This window comes from Triticum aestivum, chromosome 4A, assembly GCF_018294505.1.
Source record: "Triticum aestivum cultivar Chinese Spring chromosome 4A, IWGSC CS RefSeq v2.1, whole genome shotgun sequence".
NCBI lineage: Eukaryota > Viridiplantae > Streptophyta > Magnoliopsida > Poales > Poaceae > Triticum > Triticum aestivum.
In genome coordinates, this window is record NC_057803.1 from 390,472,081 (window position 1) to 390,494,453 (window position 22,373).

Genomic DNA, 22,373 nt, shown 5'->3' on the forward strand with positions numbered 1-22,373 from the left:
TGAAACGATTTTTAAGTTGATTTTTTTTTTGCAGTTTTTCCTCCATTATTATTTTGGGAAAATTTTGTTTTGGCCACTCTAATTTTGCCAATTTTCCTTATGCCACTGTAGATTTTGACATTTCACTTTTGCTACTCTTAGCTTTTGACAATTATCACAATTGCCATTTCGTGGCAAAAGCAAAATAATTTTATTTCATTTTTGCCACTCTTAGCTTTTGAAATATGTCACAATTGCCACTTTGAAAATGTTGCTTTTGCCCCGAGAATGGCAATTGTGATAATTTTCAAAAGCTAAGAGTGGCAAAAGTTAAATGTCAAAATCTTAGAGTGGCATAAGGAAAATTGGCAAAATCTACAGTGGCAAAAACAAAATTTTCTCTATTATTTTTGAGCTTCTACATTTGTATTTTTTGAACTTCTCATTTTTTTAGCTTCTTGGTTCTGAAATAAACAACAAACTTATCCGATAGTTAAATTTCGACCTATAGGTTATTTTTCTAAACAAGGAAAATCCATTTGGGAAAGACGGTCACATGATCATCTTCATCACGCCGGGGTATGCAACGGACTTCTTGGCGTTATTCATTGGTAATGAGAAAAGTCCTAGCGATGTAATAAATATCAAAGCGCATTTCATATAGTAGTTGAACTGCTCGTTGTTTTCACTTTAAACTTCTGTCACGTTTTTTTTGTTTGTAATTCCTAATCCGTTCGTTGAAGTTGCACAATGATATACCTTTAGAAACTTATTGCAAAGATGCCACTTTTCTAATACGGTTAAACTTTTGTTTCGCATAACATACACCAATTTGCTTTAACCATTAATTTTGGAATATAGCAAACGATCTACCCTTGAAAAGTTGTTGAATAGGAGGAACTTTCTTTCATGTAGAATTTGCCCAGGCACATCACTTGAACTTCTAACGACAAAATTTCTAGACTTTGCCATTTTATTATTTTTTTCTCATATGAAACACACATCATTCAGTACGCGAACTTCTAACTGGTATCACTTTAACTTCTTATATTTTCTAAAATAAAAACTTGATAGATCCAATCTTTGTTCTAACTGGTATCACTTTAACTTCTTGGCTTTTACTCTTTAGGTGTGGGATAAATATAATTTATATAAATTTCGGATTGCTCTGCTAATTTAACTTGGACTTCTTTGTTTTTGCTCTCCCGAGCACAATACAGAGAATAGCAGGCACGAATTTGTTTAGATAATAATATGAGTCTTTTATAAACTTTGAACTTCCATGTTTTAATTTTAGAGAAAAATATGGTTTTCAAATAGGCATCAAGCAATTTCTTTAGTATTGAACTTCATACTTTTATTTTTCCTAGAATTGGAAAGAATTATGAGTTTTTCATATACATTGAACTGACCCATCATTTTAATTTTCAGTTATATTCTATTACTAACGATGAGAACCTGAGTTTTTTATAAACATCGAACTCCTCCATTATTTTTAATTCAAACTTCCTTGTTTTATTCTTTTTAATAACACTGAAAATCCTAATTTTGTAAATAAACCCAAACCACTATGTTTTTTAAAATTGAACTTGTTGTTTTTTGAGAAACGGAAAATCCATTTTTAATAAAGAATGTACTGTTTTATTTTTTCAATGTGCACTTCTTAGGGTTTATTTTTATTTAAAAAATTGGCACAAATCATACATTGCTAATTACTAGCAGATACACACGACAGTTAAGTTAAGAATAATTGAAGCCTCAAATGATCATTTAAGTACAAGATGAATTTCCAAAATAAGCAACCCTTTTTCAAATGCATCATAGTAGATCAGATTTAACTTCTTTGAAAATTGACATTTGTTTTTCTTTTTTTTGACAGCATGCTTTGTGGAAAACAATCTTCCAGTTTGCGAGCAGTTTTAAAAATGGCAACAATAGATAAAAAATTATACATCAAGAGCACAAAATGTAGAAGAAACTTCTCGAAATTATCTCCACAGATTTCTAAGCCAATTTTTTCATGAGCCAAATAATAAACAATCGAAGAAGAAAAAAGGCATAATTTTGTATAAAAAATACATGTTGTATCTCTCATTCCTCACCACGCTCTGAGCGAAAAAAGGTAGAAGAACACATTTTTTGATGGTTGGCGCTCCCTTGAGCTTGGGGAAATAACTACAGGAACCAAAACTATTTTTTTATGTCGGAGCTTCAAGCGAACGAAACCGCCTGCTCCTTGAATTACTCATCAGTAGGATAACACAGCGGACATCGACGGGCGCCCGTGCTCATCTTTTTTCTTGTTCTTGGTGAAGTTCGTTTTTGGGCAAGCATCAAACAACCATCTTTTTTGAAATAAAATGGGTGGAAAATGATAGAGAGTATGAAAGTAGAAGTACGAGGCCAAAACCTTCCTCATCTGAGCATGCCAGGAGTGGGATTTCGGGGGCCCTGTGGTTGTGAACCTCCACGGGCTACGTACTTGAATGGCCGGAGGAGGCATCGATGAACACCGTGCAGCGGCAGTGAAGCTGCACCGGTAGGAGTCTGTGCGGTGGTGGGGGAGCAACTGCCTGGCAGCATCATCAGGGAGACGGAGGAATGGGGCAGCGACCCGTTGATGCACGTGGTCTGTGAGGTCCCCTGCTCGGGATAGCGGCGGCCGATCCACATCGCCGACTATGGTGACCAGGCGGACCACCGCAAGAAGGTGGGATGGGCTCTCCGATACACAACTGTTGACAAACCAAAGCCAAACAACGAGCCATTAGAAAGCAGAAATATTCCATTGGTTATCAAATGTATTTATGAATACTGCCGCTGCATGTATTTAGAGGTTGGGTAAGACAAGCATCCACAGCATAATGAAGCATGGCATATGCGCCGTGCATTCATGTGTAGGAAAGGTGAGTCCTTCAAGATGGAAATCTTCAGAAACCATCCATTCATTGACGTCCTCTGAAATGTTCACAAGACAATTAGAATCTCAGTTGGTAGATGAAATATTGGTTTCACACGCAAGACAGCAAAATTAGATATTGATGCGAGAACGGGCACGCGGGAGTGTTGATGGGCAGCAACGCTCTGCCCTGTTGAATACCGCCTGAAGGAGTAACCTCCCACTGCCATCCATCTGTAGATGCAGGTCGAGACCTCCTCTAGCTGCAGGCCGAGGCCTCCATCTTCTGCAATTGGTGGCGAGGTGGCTCGGTGGATGGAGATGGGGTGCGCCGGTGGGGAGCATGGGGCAGGCGGCGAGGCAAGCCGGTCGGGAGCGTGAGACATGCGGCGGGGCTAGCCGATGGGAAGCGCTAGGCAGGCGGCGAATCACACCCAAGTGGAGTGCGGGGTCTCCGCCGACGGGTGGCTATTGTGAACCGACTCCCAGAGGAGCAGGCGACGATCGATAGCGCTGGTGGTTTCCGGCGGCACTCATGGAGGGAGGGCCGCCGCCGCGGTTGAAGCAGGGGGGAGGGGACCTCCGTGGGTGAAGCAGTGGGGAAGGCCGGCCCCGCGGTTGAAGCAGGGCAGGGAGACCAGGGATTGCCGGCTCAGGGCGGCGGTGCGCTGGGGTTGGAGTGGGCCGGCGGTTGCGGGGCATGGTGGACTAGCGGTTGTATGCGGGGTTGGGGGAGAAGGGGGTCACGGTGGGGGCGGGGATTTTATTATTTTTGGATCTCGGGAGGACCTCAGCACGCCCTATATATGAGGCTCTGATCCAAATAACTATTCTAATTTCATGATTAGAATACTGTTTTCCTATATATATATCTTTCCCTAAATTTTTTTCCCTAATAATAATAAAGCACGGATTGACTCTATGGGTTCACCTTCGCAATACGCTTTTTTTCGTAATTTTACGCTTTCAGTTTAAATCTAAAACATATTCGAGGTGGTACTAAATTTTGTCCATCGCTAGCACTGTACCACGCGAATTATGGGCCGCAAGTTCACCGAACGGCTGCACGCGAATTATGGGCCGCAAGTTCCCGTCGAACGGCTGCTAGCACTGGGTCACGCGAACGCTAGCTTCGCTTATGGGCCGAGAAAACACAAGGAGTAGAAACTTGGGGAGTCGAACGCGAGACCTATACAGAATATAGAATACATGGCTTACCATCACACCATGTAACGTGCTGAGTTGAAAGTCATAGCGTCCGTTTCCTATACAACTAGGAAAACCACCCGTATTCTCCTAAAAAGGAAACCACAGCTATTTTTCTAAAAAAAAAACCGCCACTATAAAACAAAGTTGATCCCTCGATCTAACCCGTCATCGTCGAGGCGTGGTCGCCGAGGATCCTGGCGAGGTAGGTTCATGAGAGGTGCCGCTGAGGTCAAGCGACAGAGTAGAGGAAGATTTGTCCACCCGCGGCCCCGCGTGTGTCGCTCTCGGCTGCAGGACCAACGAGGGTGGTCGTCGTCCCGAGCCATGATGGGTGCTATTGGAGTATTGGTCATGGCTCAGGGTCGTCTGTGCCTACTATCTCTTCTGATCCATGGAGGCGAGATCCAGCAGCAGCGTGCGGCCATGTGCTCGTACTACCTCCTTCACCGGCAACAGGGGTGCAGCAGCGGCTCGATCCTTGATCCTTGCAGCCCCGTTGAGGGGCTGAGGCACCTGCAGCTTGTGCGCTCTCTCCCCATCAACCGCTGGCCCTACCTCCACTTTGAAGCTCCGTGAATGGCATCTAATATGCCCTTTGCTTGGTCAATATAAACTACAAACAGAGAGACGACCCAGTGACTAATCAAGTCAGATGTTGATCAGATCGGAAGATAGATACATGGGAAGAAAACGAGCTTGTTGGCTACAACCTGCTGCAAATGCTCTGGTTCAATGGAAGGTATCAGTGAGGAACTAAAAAGCTAGCGTTGCATCTTACCGTGTTGTTTTCTTCATACAGTGATAAAGCTTTAAAACAATCCTTGCGTGCATATCTAATCTTTTAGTGTAATATTTTATTATATGGTTCATCTCTAAGAAGGCATGTTCTGACTTTGTGATGTCTATATCCAGTATAAAGCACTAATTTAAATCGTCGGAGAAAGGATTTTGCGGCAGCTAAATTTGCAGCCTAAATCACCGCATTGTCTTCCTCGACGCTGACCCACGGGGCTTGAAGGCCTGCCTCTCCGCTTTCTATTACAACATGCACACTTCCTTGCAGGCATAGCACGCCGACAACAGTTGGCCCCAACGCCGCCGACGTCAGTAGCGTTTGACCTGCTCAACACGCCCCCAACTTCTTGATCAATCCATGCACCTCGATGCTCCTGCAGGTCTCGCTTGGCTACCAGATACAGGCTTTCTATGTTAATTGCTTTGGCTGTCTTTATCTTCGGGCTAATGGAGGTGTCCTCACCTGAACTCATGTTGGAACCAAGTTACATGGCGTGATGATGATTAGTAGATCAGGTACGCAGAATAAAAATATGAAAGAACCCGCTTTGATGTTTCCTGATGTGTTCACATGCTTTTTGATAGTTCCCAACAGATTACAAGCACGAGGACTGCCAAGATGAGAGCTACTCTTTGGCGCTCATATTCCTGTATGCAGTATGTAGGCAACAAAGGTAATGACATTGAATATTAATTTATGACTGCAACTAAGATAATTGCAGTTTCACCATGTCTCCAAGCTAACCCTTCTGTTTAATTAGTTTCTTCCGACAACGGCGCATGGTGCTGGTTGATACATATGTGTACGTGGATGGAGCAAATGATTGGCTGTAACTAATGCACAAGGCACTGCAGGTGGAGACTCCAAAACTTTGATGTTTGTTCAAATTAGCCCCAATAAGAATGGTGTGGGCAAAACTCTCCGTTCGCTGAACTTTGCAAGCTGACAGAGGTGAATTTTTGCAATTTACCCTCCTTTTAATTGGGTACTGATCGAAATCTAAATTATCATATCCAGGCCATAGATCGTTTTTCTGCATATACATAATTGATAAGTTTCTCTTTTCTTATATTTTTATTCACGAGGAAATTTTATAGATTACATGTTCATAAGAATGTTTTATTGACATAACCAACTTTTTGTTTTCTCCCGTTGCAACACACATACCCCTACTAATAAAACAACGTAATATTCTTGGTTTCGTCCCGCTTTGATTGTATTATTTTTGTCCGTATGTTATCTCGACATAACCAAATTTTTGTTTCCTTCTGTTGCAACATATATATATACACACACACTAATAAAACAAGGCAATATTATTCTTGGTTTCGTTCCGCTTTGATCGTATTATTTTAGTTCGTATGTTTTCTCCCGTTAGTTTGGCCGGTTCAATGAGGTGGGACTATTCCATATTATAGCGACCGTTGCACTCGGCCTCCAAGATTTGAACAAAAAGTCGAGCCGAACCAAAAGCCCACCTCGCCTCCCAACGACATAACAACTAGCCAACTGGTCTAGATGATGATTGTGTTAGATGAAGGGTTCCTTTAATAATTAGTACCACCTCGCCTTTTGAAATAAAACTTCACTAATTGTTATACGGCCGAGACTTGCTTCAAAAAGCAAGGAGCCGCTAGAGATCAAATAAGATGTGGTACATGTTGAGGGTAATTAAAAGGGATTTATGGTAATTAAACATGATTGATTTGATGAGAGAAAAAAACGGAGAGATGCTCATGCTTTTCATAGGCTGTGGGTATAATTATCTTTACCAACTAATAAAGGGGCTATCGCTTCTGGTCATCCGTCATTGAAAGTACCTTTCAAGTTGATAAAAATTATCCACCAATGCCACCCGTAAGTAGAAAACGATTCAATTTTTCGGACCAAAAATTGCTGCCTCCTTCATTGTTTTATAAGGGAGCAACGAGTAGAATACACAGAAAAACGAGTGGCAGAGTGGTTGGCTGATCGATCTTCTGGTGATGAGACTAGGGTTCGATCCCCAGCTCTCACACTTTTTATCTTTCTTTTCTCATGCATGTCCTACCCATGTATGCGTTTATGTGCCGGCCCATTTGTGGGGCTTTACTTGCTTGTTTTTTTATTTTACTTTTTTGTCTTTTCTTTTCGCATTATGTTTTCTTTCTTCTTTCTTCTTTAAATTAATTCATGATTTTAATATTCTAAAAGTTGCGAGTTTTTAAAAATAAAATGTTTGAGAAATCATAAAATATATGTGAATTCAAAAATGTTTAGAAAATCATAAAAAATGCAGATTCAAAAAATGTTGGTGGTTTTGCTTTTTGTCTTTTCTTTTCTCATTATGTTTTCTTTCTTCTTTAAATTAATTCATGATTTTAATATTCTAAAAGTTGTGAGTTTTCAAAAATAAAATGTTTGAGAAATCATAAAATATATGTGAATTCAAAAATGTTTAGAAAATCATAAAAAAATTGCAGATTCAAAAAATGTTGGTGGTTTTGCTTTTTTGTCTTTTCTTTTCTCATTATGTTTTCTTTCTTCTTTCTTCTTTAAATTAATTCGTGGTTTTAATATTCTAAAAGTTGCGAGTTTTTAAAAATAAAATGTTTGAGAAATCATAAAATATATGTGAATTCAAAAATGTTTAGAAAATCATAAAAAATGCAGATTCAAAAAATGTTGGTGGTTTTGCTTTTTGTCTTTTCTTTTCTCATTATGTTTTCTTTCTTCTTTAAATTAATTCATGATTTTAATATTCTAAAAGTTGTGAGTTTTCAAAAATAAAATGTTTGAGAAATCATAAAATATATGTGAATTCAAAAATGTTTAGAAAATCATAAAAAAATTGCAGATTCAAAAAATGTTGGTGGTTTTGCTTTTTTGTCTTTTCTTTTCTCATTATGTTTTCTTTCTTCTTTCTTCTTTAAATTAATTCGTGGTTTTAATATTCTAAAAGTTGCGAGTTTTCAAAAATAAAATGTTTGAGAAATCATAAAATATATGTGAATTCAAAAATGTTTAGAAAATCATAAAAAAATTGCAGATTCAAAAAATGTTGGTGGTTTTGCAAAACTATTCGCAAAATTAAAAAGAATCACAATTTTGAAAAAATGGTCGGGAAATAAAATCATGTTCATGATTTTGAAAAAATGATCGTGTATTCAAAACATATTCCGGAATATGAAAAAAATGTACAATACATTTTAGAAAATGTTCACAAAAATAAAAATAAATATTTTGTTTTTTTAATTTGTTTCCCAATTTTAAAGAAAAGTTCATCGATTCAAAAAATGTTTGGTGATTAAAAAAAATGTTAATGAATTTGAAACCGGTTCATACATTTAAATAGTTTTGTAAACAAAAGTAATGTTCATGATTATTTTGAGAAAATCATAAATTTCAAAAAAAAGTTTGTCGGTACGAAAAACTGTTCACTGATTCAAAAGTATTTCATGTCTAGGATTTGATTAGTTTTTTGAAAGTCTTTATATGTCTTGGCGTTGGGAATAGTTCGTAGTCAATGAGATTTGTTTTTAAAGTTTTAAATGTTCCCTTGCGCAACATAATGACAAATGTGGCATACACTGACAAACTCATAGCTTTGGGATTTACCGCATCGAATATATTGTGATCACGTGGACATTGCGATCATCATCGGCTAGGGTGAGAAAAAAATGGCAACATGATGAGCCACTGTGTTAAAATAGAGTACACTCATATACCAGGATATTGGGTCATACTTATTTGGTTAGCCATAATTTTTTGTCTCCCGTTGCAACGTACGGGCATATTTGCTAGTAATAATAAAGCACGGATTGACTCCGTGGGTTCACCGTCACAATACGCTTCTTCCCGTGAATTTACGCTTTCAGTTTAAATTTTAAACATATTTGAGGTGGTACTAAATAAAACTATACAAAAAACATTGGGCTGAACAAACACTTCCATACTCCCGCTTGGGCCATGTTCGCAGCGCCCTTGCCAGTGCGCCCACAACTGGCTGGGCCTCAGCCTTCGAACCAGGGAACGCCAGGCTTGGATCAAGCCTTTGTACGATTGAAAGACGAAGCAAGTTATCAATTCGAGATAGTAGGTCTAAAAAAACTATCCAAGATCCCCGCACGTCTTCCGTTGAGATCCGGACTCTGTGTCCAACTCTGCATCGCTGCCTCCTCTAATTCCTCTCGTAAATATCGATTGATTCACGTGGAGGCTGAAGAGCTGCGCTAGGGTTTCAGGGATCGGAAGTGGTTTTGACGGCAGGCCCATGGCATCGAGCGCAACGACGAGGTGATGGGGAGGCGGTGGCCCTCTGACAGAGGAGGCGATGAGTGCCAGCTTGGCTGAATTAGAGTGCGGCCTCGCGTCTCGCTCCGAAGACATCAACGCAAGCGCCGTGCGCCGCCAACTCGCTCCGCCGCCGCGATCTCTATGTATCGCGATCACGAGTAGTCCGACCCCCTTGCTGCTGCATGCTCTAGGAAGGGGTCTAGGACGCCGTGGGCATCAGTGAGAGCCTGAGGGCGCTCTGTGCCAAGATGGACTCCACGACGTTCTTCCGGTTTGTTGCAGCGCGACGCAAGAGATCGACGCAGCCTGCGGTCATGTGCTGCTCGGATCCGGGCAAGTCCGTCATGGACGCGATCGCCGACGTGTTCCCGATGGACCAACTGGAGTTGAAAAACCTGCAAACCTTGCCTAGGGCCTGGACATGCACCCTCATCCTGGAGGAAACCATGCAGGCGCTGCCCGGCCCAGACCCGGAGATCAGGCTGGCACGACCCTTGCGGCGGGCTATGCTAACCATGCGCTGGGACCTAAGCCGTCTCCCTCGCGTGACCCACTCGGCAAACTCGGCGGCTTCCACTCCGGCTTGCAAAGGTCGCTGCTCCTGTTGGCCGGCAACTGTCCGCTCGCCAACCTCGCAAGGCCGCAACTTCCCGAAACAAAGGTCCCCATTCACATCTCCTTTGTGCTGCAGACAGGACTGGATAACCCTTGCTGCCTAGATGTGATCTATATTCAGAATGTGGCAGTGGCACATGTAATGCAAAGCAACGTCTAATCTCTATAGTTGTTCATCCAGTAAGTTAGCACGGCAACAGGTAATGATGGATGTCAATTTCTAATCATACGTGAATGATTATGCTGAAATAACAACACAAAGTATTGTTGAATTTTAAGAGAATTCATATATATAGTAAAAACCAAAAATCCCACAAATATGATGACTTATCTATAGAATTTTATGCTGAACATGTTAGTTTGATCTCCTCCGACTATCAGTTATATGAATGTTCTTCTCTTTTCCAGTTGTGTGACATGGATTACTGAATTTTAGAGAATATATATGTTTTACGATTTTTGGTGATGTTTTGCTCAAGCAAAGAAGAAACTTAATTATGCTAATAGTTTTTGTAAATTAATTACTTTGTGCCAGAACTTTTTATTAAATGTTTTTCCCAGGCGTAACACTAAAATATGGAGTCATAATCAGCCCTTATTTTAGTTTTGGAGAAACACTAAGTGACACAGAAAATACGAACATATAACATGTCTGCATGTATTTCTGGCTTTTCATTGCCACGGTTAGATTACCTGAAACTATTGAATGAGAGGCTTTTAGTTTCAGTTATCAAATTCTAAAGCTGGATCCCTTCATCAGTTGGTGATTTTGTATATGTTGTGCCACATATCTCATTCAAGATTTACCGTCAAATCAATTTTTCTTCTCTCACACAGATGCTCCATGTCATAAATAGTTTACGGATCATTTTGATATTCCTGCAGATCTGTGAAATAATGTTGCTGCGAACATATACTAATCTGTTAGGTGCTCTCAAGTTATGCACTTGAGTTAATCATCGACGATCAATATTGAGCATTCAACATTTTAATTATCATTTATGCACCTCTATGCATCTCCTGAAGTGCGTACATACTAAAAGAATAAGATACCTCCTTTTATTGGCATACTCTTGAGCTTTATTAATCCTGACTAGGATACATATAGATTCATTTAGTAAATCAGTATAAAAAATAGTCTTGAAAATTTCTAGCCCATGTTGATGACTAGCTCAACTGCTCTGTTGCCACTGTTTGCCCCTCAGATCCTCCTTATCAATTGAAATCTCTGTTTGCACAAGTTAAGACCTCCTCCGCCTTACCAACAACTCTCCTTGATGGTGTCTTTCCATAAAAGTATTGACCCTACATCGGAACCGATTCTATATCTCATCGTTTTCTCCCGTTGCAACGGACGGGCAATTTTCCTAGTATATATATATATATATATATATATATATATATATATATATATATAGGTGGGTCTATTGTGATAACACCCTTAAGACTCTTATTCTAATAACAAAAACCGCTTATTCTGATAACACCAAAACCGGCGACCACCACTCACCCCGCGGCCACGCCCCCACCCCCAACCACCTCCCACCCCCGGCCACCTCCCACTCCCCACTGGTGCCCCTACCCCCAACCACCTCCCACCCCGCGGTGGCGCAACCACCCCGGCCACCTCCCACTCCGCACCGGCGACCCCACCCCCGACCACCTCCCACCCCATGGCTGCTACCTCTCCCTTCCAACTGGCCCTCGACCCCTTCCACCTTCCTCCCGTGCACAGCACCCCACCACCGCCACATCCAACCGAGCTTCTTCGTCCATCTCCCAGACCAGCATCGCCACCTACCAGCGCCGACCCGGCATGCACCACCTCCGTCCGCCGCCGTCCCAGCAAGCGCCGCCGCCAGAGACCTTTGGATCTCGACAGCCGGATCTAGCTCCACCTTCTCCCCTCCTCCATGTACTTCCCAAGAGCGGGAGCCCGCCTCGGAGAGGAAGGAGTGCAGGCGGTGGTAGAAGCGAGCAGCACGCTGCCCAGTGCCGCACCACGTCGCCCAGGCTTCCTACATCGTGCCCAATGATGGGGTCATGGCCACATCTTTGCCGCCGGTTTCCTCCTCGAGCGAATTGGCCATGGCGTCCGGCCGGCCCCCTTCTTGGTTGCCCTCATCCTCGCTCCTCGAATCGCGCAGCGACCTCCACCTCACCTATGATCCCAGGGAGCGCCTCTCCCTCACCACCCTGGCCTCTCCGGTGATGCTCTGCCGACGTGTGAGGAGCACGGCATGCAGTGCAGGCGAGTGTACCATGCAGTGCGACGGGTTGCGGCATGCAGCTCGATCTGGCCTCACCTATCCCGATCTGGTCTCCTCCACGACCACAGAGGCACATCTGCCATGCCTCATCGGCCCACCACACCACCTCCTACACTGATAGCTCCCTCAGGCGTGAAGTTCGTTCGGCGGGGCATGTGGTTCTTCCACGAGTAGTGCACTGCGCGCTCGAACAGTGGGGCATGCGGTTCTTTTGAGCTCGGCGTGCAGTGCGTTTGGATCCCTCGAGTAGTGCGCCGCGTCTGATGACCAGGGCGCTGGATGGGTTGTGCGTGCAGTTAGACACCGTGTGAGATTCATAATTTTTTGATTCTTATTTTTGTCTGATTTTGTTGTTGTCGTGTGATATACTTCGTATTGTGTAGCGGGCGAGCAGCTTGGGATCCTCCTGACTTAGCTGTGCAGTTCAGCAGCAAGGCATGTTCGATGGCTGCCGTCGTGCAGTTCGTTGCGCCTCCCTCTTAGGCACCATATGCACAAAAAAGTTGATTGTTTTATCTTTTAAAAAAGATAGATGCAGTTCATTAGAAGTACCTTTCAGGTTCTGGTTGTTTGAAGTTTTTCTTGTCGTACATAGTAAAAGGACAACAACCAAAAACAATGAAGAAAAAATAAAAATGCAATTGATCTCATCATGTTTAATGGTCCACTTTTCCTTTTGGTATTTTTCAAAGGGATATGAAAAAAGAGAGGTTCAAACGGCATGCAATAGCAGTGCACACTTTGAAAAAATAAAACCTAATGCGGTTGACTAATGTGAGTGTGGATGTGTGAGTGTGGCTGTGTGAAAATAATAAATGGCTATGTATATTTTGAAGCTCACTTTGATCTCTCACGCAGTTCACTATAAAACCTATATGTGGTTCACATGGTAAACAGAAATGAAAAACATCTCAAAAAGAAGCTCACTTCTTATTAGATGTAGTTCAGTCGGTTAGCCCATGCGGTCCACTTGCCTAGTCTATGCGCATGAGAAATAATAAGTATGAAAAAGCAATAAAAACTCACGCAGTTTACTTTTCGTAGTGTCGCGGTTCACTTTCGGTAGTGTTGCGGTTCACTTACGCCTCGACGTGAAGCGTCGTCCACTTCCTCGTCTTGGAAAAATTACGTTCGACAAAAGAAATTATGCAGCTCGCTTGCCCATTCGATGTAGTGCGGTTTTCATTCTGAAGCAGAGCGGTTGGCCGTATGATATTGTTCATCCCGTAAGTGCAAAAAAATTGTTATGGAAGCGAAGAAAAGTAATGTAGTTCACTTCTTGATAGTGTTGTGGTTCATTTACACCCGATGTGAAGTGCACTCTACTTTCTCGTCCTTGAAAAAATTACGTTTGAATAAAAGAAATCATGCAGTTCTCTTACCCGTCTGATGCAGTGCGGCTTTTCATCCGATGTAGTGTGATTTTCAGTCGGATGAAGTACCCACGTCGATTTGGGTGTCGCGAAAAACAGAGTGTCCGCATTTCGGTAAATTTAAAACTGCTCTTAAACCGTAAGGAATTAGAGAGAGTGTTCTACATGAAAAAGTTGCGTCTCGTCGAGATCTTTCCAACGGCATATCATTTGAATAATTCCGACGACCGATTTGTAAAAATTTCGTGAAAAACGGCCGCTGCCACTTGTCGTCCTCCGCACGATTTTCAAAATTAATTTAAAACCGTAAGGAATCTCAAAAACATTTCAACACATGAAAGTTGCGCCTCGTCCATAGCTTTCCAACGACATATTACACGCCTCGTTTCGACAAACGGTTAAAAAACTAGAGCGAAAACAGTACCGAAAAATTGAAAAAAATTTGAAAAACAGAATTCCGCGATTTAGTAAATTTGAAACTGCTTTTAAACTGTAATAAATTAGAGAAAGAAATAGATATTAAAAAGATGCGTCTCAACGATATCTATCCAACGGTGTATGATTTGCTTCATTCCGACGAACGGTTTAGGAAAAATGTACAAAAACACTCGCTGTCAGTCGTCATCCGCCGCACCATTTTCAAAACTTCTCTTAAACCGTGAGGAATCGCGAAAAGTGTTCAACATGGAGAAGTTGAGACTAATCCATAGCTTTCAACGATAGATTACACGCCTCATTCCGACAAACGGTTAAAAAACTGGAGCGAAAACAGTACCAGAAAAAACACTGCGTGCAATTTTTTGCAACGGGAAGTTCACTCGCCTCAGTACTGCAGCACACTTGGTTCAAACAATGACGTGCACTTGTGTTGAGCATGCAGTGCGGAAGTGTTATCAAAATAGTTATTCCGATAATATATATACAGAGAGAGAGAGAGAGAGAGAGAGAGAGAGAGAATTTGACGATGGTGTATTCTATCAGGCGAGCCTTGACGGTTCGAAAGTGGCCATTATCGCCGACTACCCTCGCCTTTACCCATTCTCAGCGTGAGTATCCAGAGGCTTCCTAAGAAGAGATCCTCAGTTGTATCCTTTCTTGTTGTACTAATTCGAATTTCATCAGGATCGGCGTTCCAGGGACCATAACTCTTTGAGGATGTCCCCCGTGGCAGGCCGTTGTTCAAAACAAAAAGGAGCCGGGAGCACTACGGAGGCTTCACAGTCTTCCAAGAGGTATTTGTACTTAATGCATGCCCAGGCATGAGTCTAGATTGTTTAAGGGCAGGAAAGCACCTAGTTAGCGAAATGCCCACTAATCCGGTGCCGAACTTGCCAATTAGGACACAAGCAAATGTCGCGCCCGTTCTGCCTCCTCAAGAGGATTCTGATGACGTGTCGGTCACAAATTCCGAAGTGGAGAGTGTGATGAATCACCACGCTCTAAGGAAGCCAGGCGTACGTCAGCCTTGTCCGAACAAGAGTTCACTGCACTAAATTCGATGCGTGCCTATATCTGGGCCACTCGAGACGGCCTTGTCGGAATTATTCAGCTGTTCTAAAAGAAAATAGAGGTGAAATTTGACACAATTTGACATGGTAATATGCCCGTAGCCCCCAAGACATGAAGAAGTTGTCCCAACTGATTGAAGGATTATTATATCGCCAGGTACTCACGGAGAATACCAAGCTAACTGTTGTCACCGCCGAACTGGAGAGTTTGAGGAATTCCAGAAAGGCATCTGATGGTAAGCACAACAGCGTCCAGGAAATACGATTCTGTGCCAATAATGATTGTAAAATATGCATTGTTTTGTTTTCAGTGCTAAGATCGACAGAGCAGTTGGAGGAAAGGCTAAAGGCTGCTCAGGCGGACAAGGAGCATGCTGAAAGGAAATAAGCCGCTGGTCAACATATGCTAATGCGAACCAAGGATGAGAAGAACAAGATGCAAGATGCCAACATCAAGCAGGCCGAGGAGCTAAAGGACATACGAGCACAACTTGTAGATGTCTTGAAAGAGAATAGAAAGCTGAAAGGCGGCATATTCAGTATGATTTTTAATCTTACTTCCATACAGGCCCCTAATGGGAAGTTTTAACAACTTTATTTATGTAGGTGTGCTGACTAGGAGGCCTGAAGGAGAGGTGTCCGGATTTCAAGGCGATCTGGTACAAGAGCTGTCCAAAGTGCATGAGCGAGCCCGGAAGGCAATGAGGAACATTGCTAAAGCTTTATGGCCAGGAAGTATGGAGGAACTCGTGAATTTATTCAAGGGAGCTCGTCGCTGCTTTGGACTATGGAAGACATCAACATGACGAGAAGGCGCACGAGAGGCCTGGGCCATGGTGAAAACAAGGTACACCAAACTTGATCTGAATCATATTGCCCGGGTCCGGCCTTGGGGATCAGATGGACATGAAATTCCTGTTAGCTTAGTATATGACCAAGTGAAGCTAGCCGCCAAGTTTTCACAACAAGATTGTAAGCTAGACAACTTATTAGATGATATAGAGGAAGAGGAAGTTTTCGAGTCAAAGTTGTAATGTACTTTTATTGACAAACGTATCTCTAGCCGAATTATAAGACGATTGTCATGGCAAACGTTCCGCTTTAACCTCGAAAATCCAAAGTTTGGAGTGTTTCCGAATACTATACTAGTGGTAAACACCGACGTATGTTCGGAAACCAGGCAGTCCGGTCATAGTTGCTTGAATAGACAAGTTGTATTCAGAGAGTTATGTTGTATTACATTTGATCGTAAGAAACATCTTCCAGAGAGAATAGTTTAGTTAAGGGTTCCTCTCCCTAGGCCAGCATGCGTTGTTGTGCATGCCTGAGCTGTGACGCTAAAAATCATAGTACACATTGTATTTTAGGGGCTTGTATGGCAAAGAGGGCAGTTCATATTTTGTCCACCGAGCTATTATTGCCTTAAGAACGCTAGCTTTTGGCTTCACCCGTCTGAGGTACACGTCCGGATAATCCGGCTGTAACAATCGCAGAGGTGCTTCCTTTATGCCCTAGCCGAACAAGTGGGAACGTAGGGCATAAGCACAGGAGCCAGGCAACCCAGCTTGGCAAAAACTTAAGTCATAAAGGTGCATATAATGGCGGAGAAAAGACATCTATGAGAAGACGACACATATATACGGTGAGCTTGATGCTCGATAAATAATAAGCTTCTATGGCTAGAAGCCCCTAGGTTTTGGGGGACGTACATTTAACGATCTATACCCCTTAAGTGTGCGGTTTATCCAAACACGGGCTAGAAGCCGTATAAAAAGGAAAGAAGAAAAAGAGGAAAGAGAAAAAGGTAACGAACAATGAGTCCGGGCTTATGCATAGAATCTTCGGAGTCTTGCAGCATTCCAAGGGTTCGACTCTAGGCGATTGTCCGATGCATTATGAAGGCGGTAGGCTCCTCCAGTGAGAACTTCATCTATAATGAAGGGACCCTCCCATTTGGGCTCGAGCTTGTCCTTTTTCTTCTCTAGTAGGCATAGAACGAGTTGACCGACGTTATAAGTCTTGGCCCGCAGTTCTCTCCTTTGGTATCTTCGAGCTTGTTGTTGGTAGAATGCTGAATAAGATTTTGCGACATTGCTCTCCTCCTCTAGGCCATCTAAATCATTTTTCCAATCGAGATTGGCCTCTCTCCCTTCGTACATATGTACTAGAGGTGAGTCGCGAATAATATCATAGGGAAAGACGGCCTGTGCGCCGTACACCATAAAGAATGGTGTGTATCCGGTCGTGCGTTTAGGCATGGTCTGCAGCCCCCAGAGTACAGAGTCGAGCTCCTCAACCCAGAGTGTATTTGACTCCGTTAAGGATCGCACTAGTGTGGGTTTAATGCCTCTCATTATCATGCCATTAGCCCGTTCAACTTGACCGTTTGTTTGAGGGTGATAAACGGAGGCATAATTGAGCTTGACACCCAGGTTAGCACACCAATTTTTTACCTCGTCGACTGTGAAGTTAGAGCCGTAATTGGTAATGATGCTTTGTGGGACACCATAACGGTGTACGACACCGGATATGAAATCTATCACTGCTCCAGCTTCGGCCGTTTTAACAAGTTTGGCCTCTATCCACTTTGTGAATTTATCCACCATGACCACCAGGTATTTTTTCTTATGGATTCCCCCTTTAAGGGGTCTGACCATGTCAAGCCCCCAGACCGCGCAAGGCCAAGTAATGGAGATTGTTTGTAGGGCAGTAGGCGGCATATGGCTTTGATTGGCGAAAAGCTGGCATCCTACATAACATTGGATGAGGTCTTATGCAACTGCTCGGGCCATAGACCAGAAAAAACCGGTACGAAAGGCATTACTTACAAGGGCCCGAGCTGCGGCGTGATGACCGCCAAGACCAGCATGAATTTTGGCCAAAAGTTGCCGCCCCTCTTGAGGGAGTCCTGGATTACGGGGTCCTCTGGCGTCCGGGCTATGCAACATGGGCCGGACTAATGGCCATGAAAATACAAGATATGGGACTTTCCCCCTTGTCCGGATGGGACTCTCCTTTGCGTGGAAGGCAAGCTTGGCGTGCGGATATGAATATTCCTTTCGCTGTAAACCGACTATGTACAACCCTAGCCCCTCCCATGTCTATATAAACCGGAGGGTTTAGTCCGTAGAGGCAATCATAATCATATAGGCTAGACATCTAGGGTTTAGCCATCACGATCTCGTGGTAGATCAACTCTTGTAACCCTTATACTCATCAAAGTCAATCAAGTAGGACGTAGGGTATTACCTCCATAAAGAGGGCCTGAACCTGGGTAAACATCGTGTCCCCTGTCTCCTTTTACCATCGATCCTTAGACGAGCAGTTCGAGACGCCCTACCCGAGATCTGCCGGTTTTGATGCTGAGAACCATCCATATCGCACCACTACAGTCGAATGCTTGCCGTTGTTGGTTTCCCCAACAATCTGCTGACATGATTAATAAGCTCCAAATTCAAGATGAGGACCTCAAAAGGTCACAAAGATGCTGGTTGACGACGGGGTAGGATTGAACTTGATTTCCTCTGACATGATTAATAAGCTCCAAATTCAAGATGAGGACCTCAAAAGGACTCACACATTTGAAGGGATTAAACAAGGAAGAAACCAGCCCAAGGGAAAGATCATGCTACCAGCAACATTTGGAGGGGAACTGAACTATAGCATTGAGAAAGTTGTATTTGATGTTTTCAAGCATCCCCTGCCATTCAACAGGATCCTTGGACGTCTATCTTTGGCCAAGTTCATGGCGGCATCCCATTACGCATATAACACCTTGAAGATGCCAGTGCTAATGTGAGTCATCTCCATCCCATCAGATAAGAGGGATGTGGCTATGTGCGTCAACGAGATGTAAAGAGATGCAGTAGTAGCAGAGGCCATCGAGGCCCAAGCTCCCGCCAAGGAAGGAAACAAGAGTAAGAAAGCTAGCAAGGACACCGATAAGATCCCCGGGAAGCGCGCCTCTTTGGAATCCGCTGCTCCCAGGAGTGACTTGCCAGAGAGTTTAGATAGCAAGAAATCAAAGGGAGATCCTCTTGCAACGAAGATGCTTCCGGCAAGGTAGCATGGCACTAATGGTACCTTTAACATTACTGCCATCATTGACGACAAATAGAAAGCATGCTCGTTGCCTTCCTGTGGGCAAATGTCAATTTATTTGCATGGCAACCATTTGACATCCCGGGTGTTACTAATGAGGTAATCATGCACCACCTTGATGTCTGTCCTCATGCTTGTCCCTTCAAGCAGAAGGTTAGGAAGCAAGCCTTGGAATGGCAGTAGTTTATTGCCGAAAGAGTCAAGAAACTTGAAGCAGCAGGTTTGGTAAGAGGACTGTTGCACCCAACATGGTTAGCAAATCCAGTGGTGGTACGCAAGGCCAATGGGAAGTGGAGACTTTCTATTGACTTCACTGACTTGAACAAATCATGTCCAAAGGATCCCTTCCCCTTGCCGTGCATTGATCAGATCATTGATTCCACCCCTGGATGTGACTTGCTCTCCTTCCTTGACGCATACTCCGACTACCACCAGATCTTCATGGTCAAAGAAGATGGAGAGAAAACCGCGTTTATTACCCCATGTGGCACATACTGCTTTGTACGCATGCCTTTTGGGCTAAAAAGTGTCGATTCTACATTTGCAAGGGATGTGCAAATTGGTTTTGAGCCTTAGTTACACAGAAACATAGAATCTTATATGGATGACATAGTGGTCAAGACCAAAGATAAGTCCACACTCGTTTAAGACTTGGAAGTAACTTTGCAATTCTGTGGAAGATCAACTTGAAGCTCAATCTTGAGAAATGTGTGTTTCGTGTTCAGTCTAGCAAGCTCCTTGGATTTTTTGTATCTCAAGAAGGGATAGAAACTAACCTCTACAAGATCAAGGCACTAGAACAAATCCAAGTGCCAAAAACTGTCAAGGATGTGAGGCGTCTAGCTGCCCGCGTCGCTGCGCTAAGTAGGTTCATTTCGAAATCCACAAAATGCACCTTGCCATTCTTCAAAATATTGAAGAAGGTCGGTCTAATGAAATGGACTCCGGAGGTAGAGGCCGTGTTGCGGGATTTGAAAACCTACAGTTCCTCTTCACCAACTTTTGCTGCACCTAAACCGCAAGGCCGCCACTTCTGTACTTAGTAACAACGAATCAAGTGGTTAGTGCTACCCTTGTGGCACACAAGAAAGTCAGCGGTGAAGAAGCTGATGCAACAAAATAGCCCGCTGGTGAGCCAAAATCACCCCCGGGAGGATCTGGCATTGACGGGGAAAAAGTGACACATGTAGATGCCTTTAACTAGAAGACTTTAGCAAAGAAGAAAATGGTGTAGCAACAAGTTTACCTTGTCAGCTCCCTCCTGCAATGGGGCTAGATCAAGGTACTCTTGAGTGCAAAAGCTTATCTTCTGCCTCCTCACAGCTTCTGGGAAACTACGCCATTACGTCCAAGCTCACGAGATCACAGTTGTCACCCGCTTTCCACTGAAGCGCATTCTGAGAAATCCAGAAGCCACCGACATGATAGTTGAGTGGGCACTGGAATTGTCAAGTTTTGCTCTAGAGTTTTAAAGCACGACAACTACCCAAAGTAGAGCACTGGCAGAACTCATTGCAGAGTGGACACCAACCCCGAACGAAGAGGTGCCAGAAATAGCCTTCCCCGGCAAGGAGCCCCCCCCCCAAGGAATGGGTCATGTACTTTGATGGTGCTTTCTTGCTGCAAGGCACTGGGGCTGGAGTGCTACTTGTCGCACACACCGGAGACCACCTCAAGTATGTCATCCAGATGCAATTCCCCGGGGAGGATGCTACCAATAACATGGCAGAGTGTGAGGGGCTTCTTGCCAGCCTCGGAATTGCAATAGAATTGGGAATAAAGAAGCTAGTCATTCGTGGAGATTTTCAACTCATTGTGAAACATGTAAATAAAGATTACCAGGACCCGCTGATTGAGGCCTGTGTGGAATATGTGACAAAGCCGGAAGGGCACTTTGATGGGCTCCGAACAGAACATGTACCCCGTACAAAGAACAATGTTGCAGATCACCTATCCAAATTTGTTGCTCAGAAGCTCACTGTGGAACCAGGAACTTTTGTACTCCACCTAACTAAAACATCAGTCTCCCCATCAATGTTGGCCAGAAAGAGAAGGAAAATAAATGCCAGAAGACATTTCCTAGCAGAACTCCCTGAAGCCGCTGGTGAGAAGGTTGTCCGGGGGAACCTTATGTTTGTTGGTGAGCAGCGTCCTCACACAGAACCCCAAGTTCTTTTTGTTGAGATCAGCGCTCCTAGGATAGAAGAAATATTTTTAGTCCTTGTCGTCGAGCCAGAGGCTCCGACATGGCACAACACATAGTCTAGTTCTTGCGAATAGGAGAACTTCCTGAAGATTCAGAGGAATATAAAAAGTGTCCCGCTAATCGAGTATGTATCTATTTGTGGACAACACTCTTTAGGGAAAGAGGACGAATGGTGTGAAATTAAAATGTATTAGCCAGGAAGATGGACTAGTGCTGTTGGTAAAGATACACGGAGGTGTGTGTGGCTCGTACTTAGGATCAAGAGCACTTGTCGGGAAAGCTTTCCGGCAAGGATTCTATTAGCCCACCACCCTCCAAGATGCAACTGATCTCACTAAGTGTGAAGCATGCCAGTTCCATTACAAGAACATTCATTAACCTACTCAGGCCCTTCAAATAATCCCTTTATCCTGGCCTTTCGTGGTCTGGGGGCTGGACATTTTGGGCCCCCTTTCCCCATGCTAATGGGGGCTTTGAATTCTTGTACGTTGCAATCGACAAGTTTAAAAAAGGGCCCGAGGTAGAGCCAGTGATGAAGGTGACTGCGCAATCAGCTGTCATGTTCTTTAAAGGATTGGTGTGTTCTTTTGGAGTGCCCAACAAGGTGATCACCAACAACGGCACCCAGTTCGCGAGCCACACCTTCATGAAGTACATCCAGAGCCTTGGAAGCAAGGTCTGTTTTTCCTCCGACGCCCACCCAAGGAGCAATGGACAGTCTGAAAGGATGAAGTTAGAAGTGTTGCATGCACTCAAGACAAGGACCTTTTACAGATAGCAAAAATGTGGAAGGTGTTGGCTTAATGAGTTGTCGGTGGTTCTTTCGTTAATCTGGACGACACCAAATCGAGCTACTAGCCAGACTCCCTTCTCCCAAATTTATGGGGCAGAAGCAGTGCTCTCCACGGAACTCACATATGGGTCACCTCGAGTACTTGCCTACGATGAAATTGAGAAAGAGCAGCTGTGGCATGACGATGTCATGCTCCGGTGCCCTGTGCCACTATCACAGCCGCAGGGTTGAAGCCTAGAACTTGGAGGAAGGCGACCTTGTCCTTATGCGTATTCAGTCCGCCAAGGGTGCAAACAAGTTGACGCCAAAGTGGGAAGGCCCTTACCATGTAGTGCGAGTCACCAGCCCT